This window comes from Olea europaea, chromosome 1, assembly GCF_002742605.1.
Source record: "Olea europaea var. sylvestris chromosome 1, O_europaea_v1, whole genome shotgun sequence".
NCBI classification, from domain to species: Eukaryota; Viridiplantae; Streptophyta; class Magnoliopsida; order Lamiales; family Oleaceae; genus Olea; species Olea europaea.
The window spans coordinates 1,898,465-1,907,500 of NC_036237.1; positions in this window are offsets into that span (position 1 = coordinate 1,898,465).

Here is a 9,036-nt window from a genome sequence, read left to right on the forward strand (position 1 = left end):
GGACTCCCCCCCCCCCCCCCTCTACATCTCTCAATACCCATCTCTCTCTCTCACAGAAGTCGGCATCCTCTTTTATCTCTCCATACCCATTTCTCTATCTCATACATCACAGTAGTCGACATCCCATTCCCTGTCGCTATCTTCATTGTGATAAATAGCAGCAGGCACTACGAGTCGATTCCTCCGGGAGCTGCTGCGAACTCGCGATGTTTGGTTCTTCTGGCATCTAGTTCCTAGCCATCGTCTTCATCCGGTTCTCTGATTTTCGAATCTTATTTTTGGTGATTGGTTGGTGGTGATTGTGATGTTGGCACCGTGTTTGGTGTTTAGTTTTTCTGGCATCCCATTTCTTGTCACGATCTTCATTCCATTCTCTGATTTTTGGTGTTTGGTATTTGGTTGGTGGAGGTCATGATGTTGGTTGCAGTGGTGCGATGGTCGTGATGTTGGTGGTTTGGTGAGGTGGTGGTGACGTTGGTGGTTTGGTGAGGCGGCGGTGACATTGGTGGTGGTGGTAGTGGTCGTGGCAATGGTGCGGTGGTCATGGATAGGCTGGAATGGGGGGTGAGGTGCTTGTTACCAATAAATTGGTTACTTTTGTGGTTGATAAATATTATGTGATTTAAAAAATGTGATTGTAACTCACAATTTATTAAGTTGTGAATGAGAAATAATTTGCGATTAATTAATTTGATAATTTGCGATCGTTAAATAACTTGAGACTTATAAAATTTGTTAGTTATGATCAATAAATAAATTGTGACCCATAATTTTTAATGTTGTTACTGATGAAAAATTGTGACCTACAAATATTTTGATTTGTGACTGAGTAATAATTTGTGATCAATTAATTTGATAATGTGTTACTGAAAAATAAGTTGTAACCTATATGTAACTGAGAGTATAAATTGTATAATTGTAATCTTAATGTATTTAAATAATAAAATATATTTTTAATTAATTGTTTCATAAATAAATTTTAATTAATATCTAATTTTTGAATTTTTAAACCTTATATCTTAGTTTCAAAATGGATCATAGTTGATATCTTAGTTATGAAAATTTCCCTTTATTTTATGGTTTGCTACAGGGTCATTTTCAACAACACATTCATACAATAAAATAGTCTATACGTATACCAAAATTTTTCCTAAAGATTCGCACGGTTTGATGCCATTTCGTGATTTCTAAACAATTTCCTCATTTTTAGCTACAATCTATTTTTGTAACTGTTTATTTAAGCTGCAAATAACATTCTCTAGAAAATTTCCATATCAAATGGTTTTACATATTCTCTCTAATAAAATTTTCATAATACATTTTGGATTCTTTTTTCCCCTTCAATCTCTTGAGATGCAATATCAAGAAGAATATGATAAATTCATTTGTTCAGTTGACAATCCATTGTTTTGATGGACACTATGAACATATTCTCGGAGACTTTCTTTAAATCTAAAAAATATTGAAACTATTTGGTTTAGACAAAAATGTTGATAAAAATTTAAGTAATAGCAAATAATTAATTTCAACCACACATTTCGTTAGATCCATAACTTTTATTAACTTTTTAACCACACATTTCATCAACGTTTAAGAAATCTATAAAAAATCTCATTTTATAGCAAAAACCAACAGGCCTAATATAAGTTTGCATGAATGATGCTATTCATTAATTGTTTGAATGCAACATCTTCATTTCCGAATAAAAGAGCAAAATAGGTGGCTTTGTGATTACTAGACACATTGATCTAGCCATAGTGCCGTCAATTCCAAAATAATGATTGCATTAATATGCATTGAGCAATTTAGTTATGAGATGCAAGGTAAAGCACAATTGAATACAAAGGACATCATGCAGATACATGTTAAGCTTTCTTAGCGGGACCTTCAATGCTAACCTACTCTCAAGCATACAACAATTACAGCTTTACTGTTCATAAGGGAACATAAAACAAACATCTAAAGTTTGTGAAACATAATAATCTGACTTGCCATTTTGACTCCAACCTATCCTTGTAATATTTCTTCGACTGCCTATAACTAAGCAACAACTTGCAACAAAATATATACAAAAAACCAAATCAAAAGCTTTGGCAACATTTGAATCACTAGATAATCTTTGACACATTCTTGCAATGTCCGGCAAACTTCTAGGTACCTGGCGTGACGACTCCTCATACTTGATCTTCTTCATTTCTAGCCTCATTTTCTTCTCTCCATTCTTCTGCATTTCTTTGGATTTTTCCATCATCTCCCTTTCTTCCCTAAATTGTTCCAACTCCTCATTCTTCGTTTGTTTAAAAACTCGTCTCACGCTCTTCAACTCCAACACCTCCTTTGATTAAGGCTTTAGCCTGACCAATGTAAACATCCATATTGGAATTTTCAAAAAGAACCCAAAATAAGGCCTTTGGAATTTCAGGTTTTTCAGCGGCGGACTATAAAGCATTAACACAAATTCCATCAACCTTCAGTTTACCCACATTGTTCCCAGAAGTTTGTAATACTCCAATTGAAGTATGGTATCAGCTCTGATACCATATTGTAGTGAAGAAGAAAAAACTTTATTGAATTAACTTTTCAAAATGAAAGAATGCATTACATTGGCGTACAAATACAGATCAAGACTAACAGAAACTGAGCTAACCAACTGGCTGATATTTACAACCAATACAAAAATGACATATGTAACCAACTGCCCTAACTGACCAACTAAATTGAGCTGCTACGGTAATGGTAATGTGAGCCGTAGCTGGATAAGTGAAGTAATGAGCTGGAGCATCAGGAGGGAGCTGGATTCTGTGATCCTCCAAGACCGACAAAACCACCTCCGACCACTGCTTCAACTCAGCATTCAGTGACTTTATAACATGCTTAAGCTTATTTTCCCTTTTCAAGTCCAATATTTCATTATAAACAATCCTACGGGATATCGCTAGAAAGTCCTTAACCCATGTTTACAATTCCTATGGGGTTAGTGTTCTCTGAAAGCTTCTTTTTGGACACTTTAAACTGGTAGTGAAGGCTGGACAGTGAAGCAGAAATTACTATAAATGTTACAGAAAGTTTCAAAAAATTAAATTGGGTTTTTCTGAATTTTGATTCTTCTTCTGTCGCTTTACATATTATTGTGCACTTCCCAGAACAACATGAAATTGAGGGTCACGATATGTGTTGGGTGTACAAAATTGATGAGGCGTGGAAGCTCCAATAACATACGTTGATTCCAAACTAGATTTTAAAGAACTAGATTATAAGACAATATTGAAGTATACTAGATCACACACCGAAAAACGAGGTTTAGAAGTAAAAAAAAAAAAACAAAGGATTAATGGCAAAGGACAATTTTTATTAATTCAACAATATGGAGAATACAAAGCAATTTAGCAATTGGCTTCTATCTGTTACTCTACTTAAACTAACAAAGAAGCTTAATATTTATACTATATGGCCAAACCGTAAGTAGATTCCCGAAAGGTAAGAAATTAGGTTGCAAACAGGAATTTGATCTCCTTTCCAACTCTAGTCAAATTATGCTTCTTCAATCTCCTAATTTGAGTGACATGCCTAACAATCTTCACCTTGACTCAAATTTCGGTACAACGAATGAAACTCCTAGATTTCAAATCCGTCTGCAACGAAATGAACTGGTCGAATCTCCTCAACACAATAACCACTCCATATAAACCAAATACTCATCTTCTGCCCGGCGTCCACAACAGACACCCAAACCTAAACTTAGGGTTCCCAATTCCACCAAAGAATTAATGTTGATCATACAAGGCCGAAGCACGCCCTGTAACAAGAACCAAACCAGATGCTTGATTAGAGACCCCTTGTTGGAACTATCACCTTCAACATCACCAGAAGCATCCCAGACATTGCTGACACCACGATATCTACGCTTGATGAGTCCTATCCGAACAATTGAACATAGTGTACCTGTTGAAATTGGTGACAAAGCGGGATCGCTAATGCTCTTCCTAGTAGTGTTCTAAACCGACTTAGAGCTCAACTCAAGAGGTACTGTACCAAATTGAACTTCCACCATGGTACTAAACTTGTCCAAATGTCTCATCTTAACTGGTTCTGCACTCCTCTGCAAAATATACATCTGGGATCTTCTCCGTTCCTCCAGTACAACCCGGACTCCCTTTCAGACCTTCAAGACTCCACATCCTCCAGAGAATTTATACCCTTTTGCATCCAGGGCACTCAACGAGATGAAATTCTTTTTCAGGTTAGGAACATGTCGAACTTGATCAATTGTTCTAAATTTTCCATATCCCAGCCTCAATCTGACTCAATCGATCCCAACAATATGGCAAGATTGGTTGTTTCCCATTACAATTCCACCTTGTTGAACAGCCTCATACGTCTGAAATAAATTCTTATCAAAACACATATGGTGCGAACATGCTGAATCAAGAATCCACTCCTCGTCAAGCCTAGACTTCACATCAGATATCACAGTCAACATCACCTCTTCGCCATCTGAACAATTCTCAACTACATTGGTTCTGTCTGAATTCAAAGGTTACACCCCACAATTTGCGGTTAAATCACCTTTAGCCTGTAACATATCACAATCCTTCCAAATATGTCCCTTCCTTTTGCAGTAATAACATGTCACATTACTAAATTCGACTCTCGATTTGTCTCTTCGTTGATCACCTTGAGATATAAGAGCTTCCCCATCCCTTGATGTAGCTCCAACCAAGTGTTTCATCTTCTCCTTTGAGTGCAAAGTATCATAGACATCTTCTATAGTTAAAGTATCTCGACTATACAAGATAGTATCCCAAAACGATGCATAAGACCCAGGCAGCAAACACAACAAATCAAGGCAAGATCCTCTTCATCGTACTTAACCTCCAACGTCTCCAGATCTGTAACTATTTCCTTGAACACGACAATATGGTCTTCCAACGACTCTCCTTCTGCCATGCGATGGGAATACAGCTTCTGTTTAAGAGCCAGTTTACTTTTAGGACTCTTAGTCATACACAACTGCTCCAACCTCAACGACAAAGTAGCCGTCATTTTTTCCTTTGAGATATCCTACAGAATGTTGTTGGACAAATGAAGATGAATCAATGATGTAGCCTTCCGATCCTTCCATTGTTTTTTCTTCGTCATCCGTCCAGCTGGCATCCTCTCAAAACCCAGCAACCAACTGCGCCAAAATAGCCCTCATCTTTAATTGCCACAACGAGAGCCTTGTATTGCAATCTAATTGCGGAATATCATACTTCAACCCAGCCATCCTAAAAAAATCTCAACCAATCTACAAAAGGAACCGAACCTTGATACCATTTGTTGGGATGCTGAAGCTCCAATGAAACACGTTGATTCCAAACTAGGTTTTAAAGAACTAGATTATATGACAATATTGAAGTATACTAGATCATGTACCAAAAAACAAGATTTAGAAGTAAAGAAAAAACGAAGGATTAATGACAAAGGACGATGTTTATTAATCCAACAATATAGAGAATACAAAGCAATTTAACAATTGGTTTCTATCTGTTACTCTACTTAATCTAACAAAGGAGCCTAATATTTATACTACACGACCAAACCCTAAGTAGAGTCCCAAAAGGTAAGAAATTACGTTACAACTAGGAATTTGATCTCCTTTCCAACTCTAGTCAAATTATGCTTATTCAATCACCTAATTTGAGTCACATTCCTAACAAGAATTGAGGGCAAGAATGAAGAATTGACAACGCACGCCATCAAATGAAATTAATTAATTACTTAGAATAACACAAGGGCTGCACTGGGCTTCTGAAAGAGATTGATTTCTATACATTTTATTACTGCAAGGCATGTATATTCGTGTGTATCTATCTATGCAAGAATAGGTTGTGGAGGAGGGTGGTGTTTGAAGGCCACTATGGCTATCCGGTGATGGGGTTGATGGAGGGAGACGATGATTTTTGGGCTGTAATCTTTCTATTGATCTCCGGCCTGTTTGATTATCGATTTGGCAAGAAAGAAACCCAATGGGCCTTCTTGGGGTGAAGGAGATGAGGTGCCACTTTGACTAGGAATACGTGAAGTGAGTTTTCTCGACTCTAATTAAATAAAAAAAAACATATTCGTATGAGTTATGACCAATTGATGACCTGTTTTGATAATCTAATAGCGCAAAAACACGTGTTGTTAGATTAGTAGCATTTTTAAATGTATTTTTTCAAAAGAAATATATAGCAAATAAAATACAAACGGAAAAAAGAAAAGAGAAAAAGTCTTTATGAATTTTTTTAGCCGGGAGATAAAAACAATGCAATAATATATTTTTCATTAGCGACTTCAGCACTATTTTTTGGCAGTTTATCAAATTGAGAGAGATATAGCTTAAAATGAAACAAAATGAAATATTTGAGACTAACTGGAAACAAAATAATTTTGAATCATAATCAAAATGAAACAATGATATAAGTTAGATTACAACCAATTTTTTTCATTTTTATAAATAAAAAAATAAAAATTACGCAATGCTTTAATTTTTTATTTATTTTAGTTATTTATTTATTTATTTATTTATTTATTTATTTATTTTCTCTCAAGTAAAAAATAGATGCTAACTTAAATAACTTGTGTATTTATGCATGCTGAAGTGGTTTATTTAAAATTTAATTTTTTAAATAAAACGTCTTACCCTTATTCATTAATAAAAATCATCTTTGTATTAGGCCTTTGAAAAATAAAAGAATTTGAATGAACATATGATATTGCATTTTAAAATCATCTAGTTGAATTGACAATTAAATGTTAATATACATATAACAAACTAATAACATTATTATCTCGAAAAATAGAAGTATCTAAACAACCTAAAAAATTGTAGGCAAGTGGATGGGAATTTTCCAAAATGATATTGAAGTTTTTGCCTATATAATAATTGTTTTGAAATCAAATGGATCTACTCGGTTCGAAGACCAACAACATTGTTTTAGAATTTTTTTAAGTTAGAAGTATAGTAGACCAGCAAAGCCATCGGTTGTGTAACAAACGGGTTATTAATTGTTGAATAAAAAATATAAATTTATTTATGTTTACTTTTTAACACTTTCAATTTTGATGCAGACCGTTTATTATAACATGAGAATAGGTAAGATGAATCTCTTAATTCAAATTCATCGTTACTTATTTATAAACAAATAAGAGAAATTGGCTTTGTCATTTACAAGGACTCAATTCTATGTCCAAACATCACATATTGTGTTTTGAAGAGGTGGACGGATAAGAGTACTAATTGTTTGAGTATATCCTAACTTTATTACAAGGCAAGGAAGATTGGATTGTCTGGATCACAAGTCCTAAATAATATGTTACTATCACTTATATCGATAAAAAGTTTAGAGAATAATATAAAACAAAAATCCAGAAATAATTTTTTACTATAAAACATAAATGCATGAAATATGCAAAAAGTCCTCTCAGTTATAACGCCGTGTGACTTGGAGGACATATATAAGACAATTCTTGGTCTTTGGATGTCATCTTGGAATCAATGGTTTAGAAGGGACTAACTAAGAATCAGTAGGGCATACAACAATGGATCACTTCATTCAATACAATCCGCTTGCATTAAAAGCAAAATTTATATATATATATATATATATTGCTGTAAATGGAAAGTTCATTAAAGTTTATTGGTGAATGACATTTGTACCCCAGTAGCCCTAGAAATTATTATCATTGTATCCCTGATTCTTACCTATAAATATAGGGCTTTGATTTTCAATAATACACACAAAAAGTTTATTGAGTTTTCTCTATTCTATTTTCCTCTCATTTTATAACACATTATCAGCACGAAACTCTTAAAATGTAGTAATTTTTTTCATAATCATCTATCATGTATATCAAAATTAATTTAATAATACGTGAATTTTACATATACATATATTGAATCTGCAATACGTGATCTCATCTTTCTCGATCATTATATTTTCTTTGTACCTCTTTTTGAATTAATTAATATTTTTTTCCTTTACACCAATTCACGTGCATTTTTATGGAGATATATTTATGTTAAATCAATTGATATGCATTAATTCATGTTCCTATACCCTCCTTATATTTAGATTAGCCCTTTACATTCTACACATACTTATAATTTTTTTTTGTTTAATTGGTCAATGTTCTTTGTAAGCAAACTTCAATTCCAGATCTCTATTTTGGCTGATTCCATATATATATAATATACAATTAACAAATAACTGTACCCAACTCATATTTTCCCTCAAATCCATTGATTTTTACAAATTTCATGCCTTAATTGGTTATTACTAATTCGGTTCTTTTAATTGCACATAATTAGAATTTCGTGCCATAATATGTGAATAGGTTTCTACATGTCACCAATTTTTTTTTTTGTGTTTCACTCGACTCACGTTATTAATTCAAAATAATATTTTACATGTGTTTGTGTATTAATTAATGGTGAGCAATTGGATGTATTATTATTATTTTTATATTTAGTTATGAAACATTACATTAAATTTATTTTTAATTGTTGTTGTTCCTGAAATAGCAAAACATTATATTTAATATTTCAGAATAATATTAATCATAGATCTATTCGTTGTTGCTCTAGAAGTAGCACAACATTATAAGAATATTATTTGCTTTTGAAGAACATAAATTATAACTATCAATATTCCAGAAGAATATTGACATATTGCACGTGAAGAAATAATAGTAAAATATAATGTGCTCCAGAAGTAGCATATGTTTCGAAAAACATATTATTTCAAATTAGTGTTTATCCCTAGAGGAAAACACGTAACTTAAAGTCATGTTGATATTGACTATTTGATTAACGTGTGATGATTAATTATATTCTTCGAAACTAATTGCATTTTTTTATTGTGTAGTTAAACAAATGGCAAACATTACGAAACTTGAGTTTGCTGCACTTGAAATATCTGGTAAAAATTATCTATCATGGATACTGGATGCTGATATCCATCTCGTCTCAAAGGATCTGGGAGAGACAATAAAAGAAGGAAACAATGAATC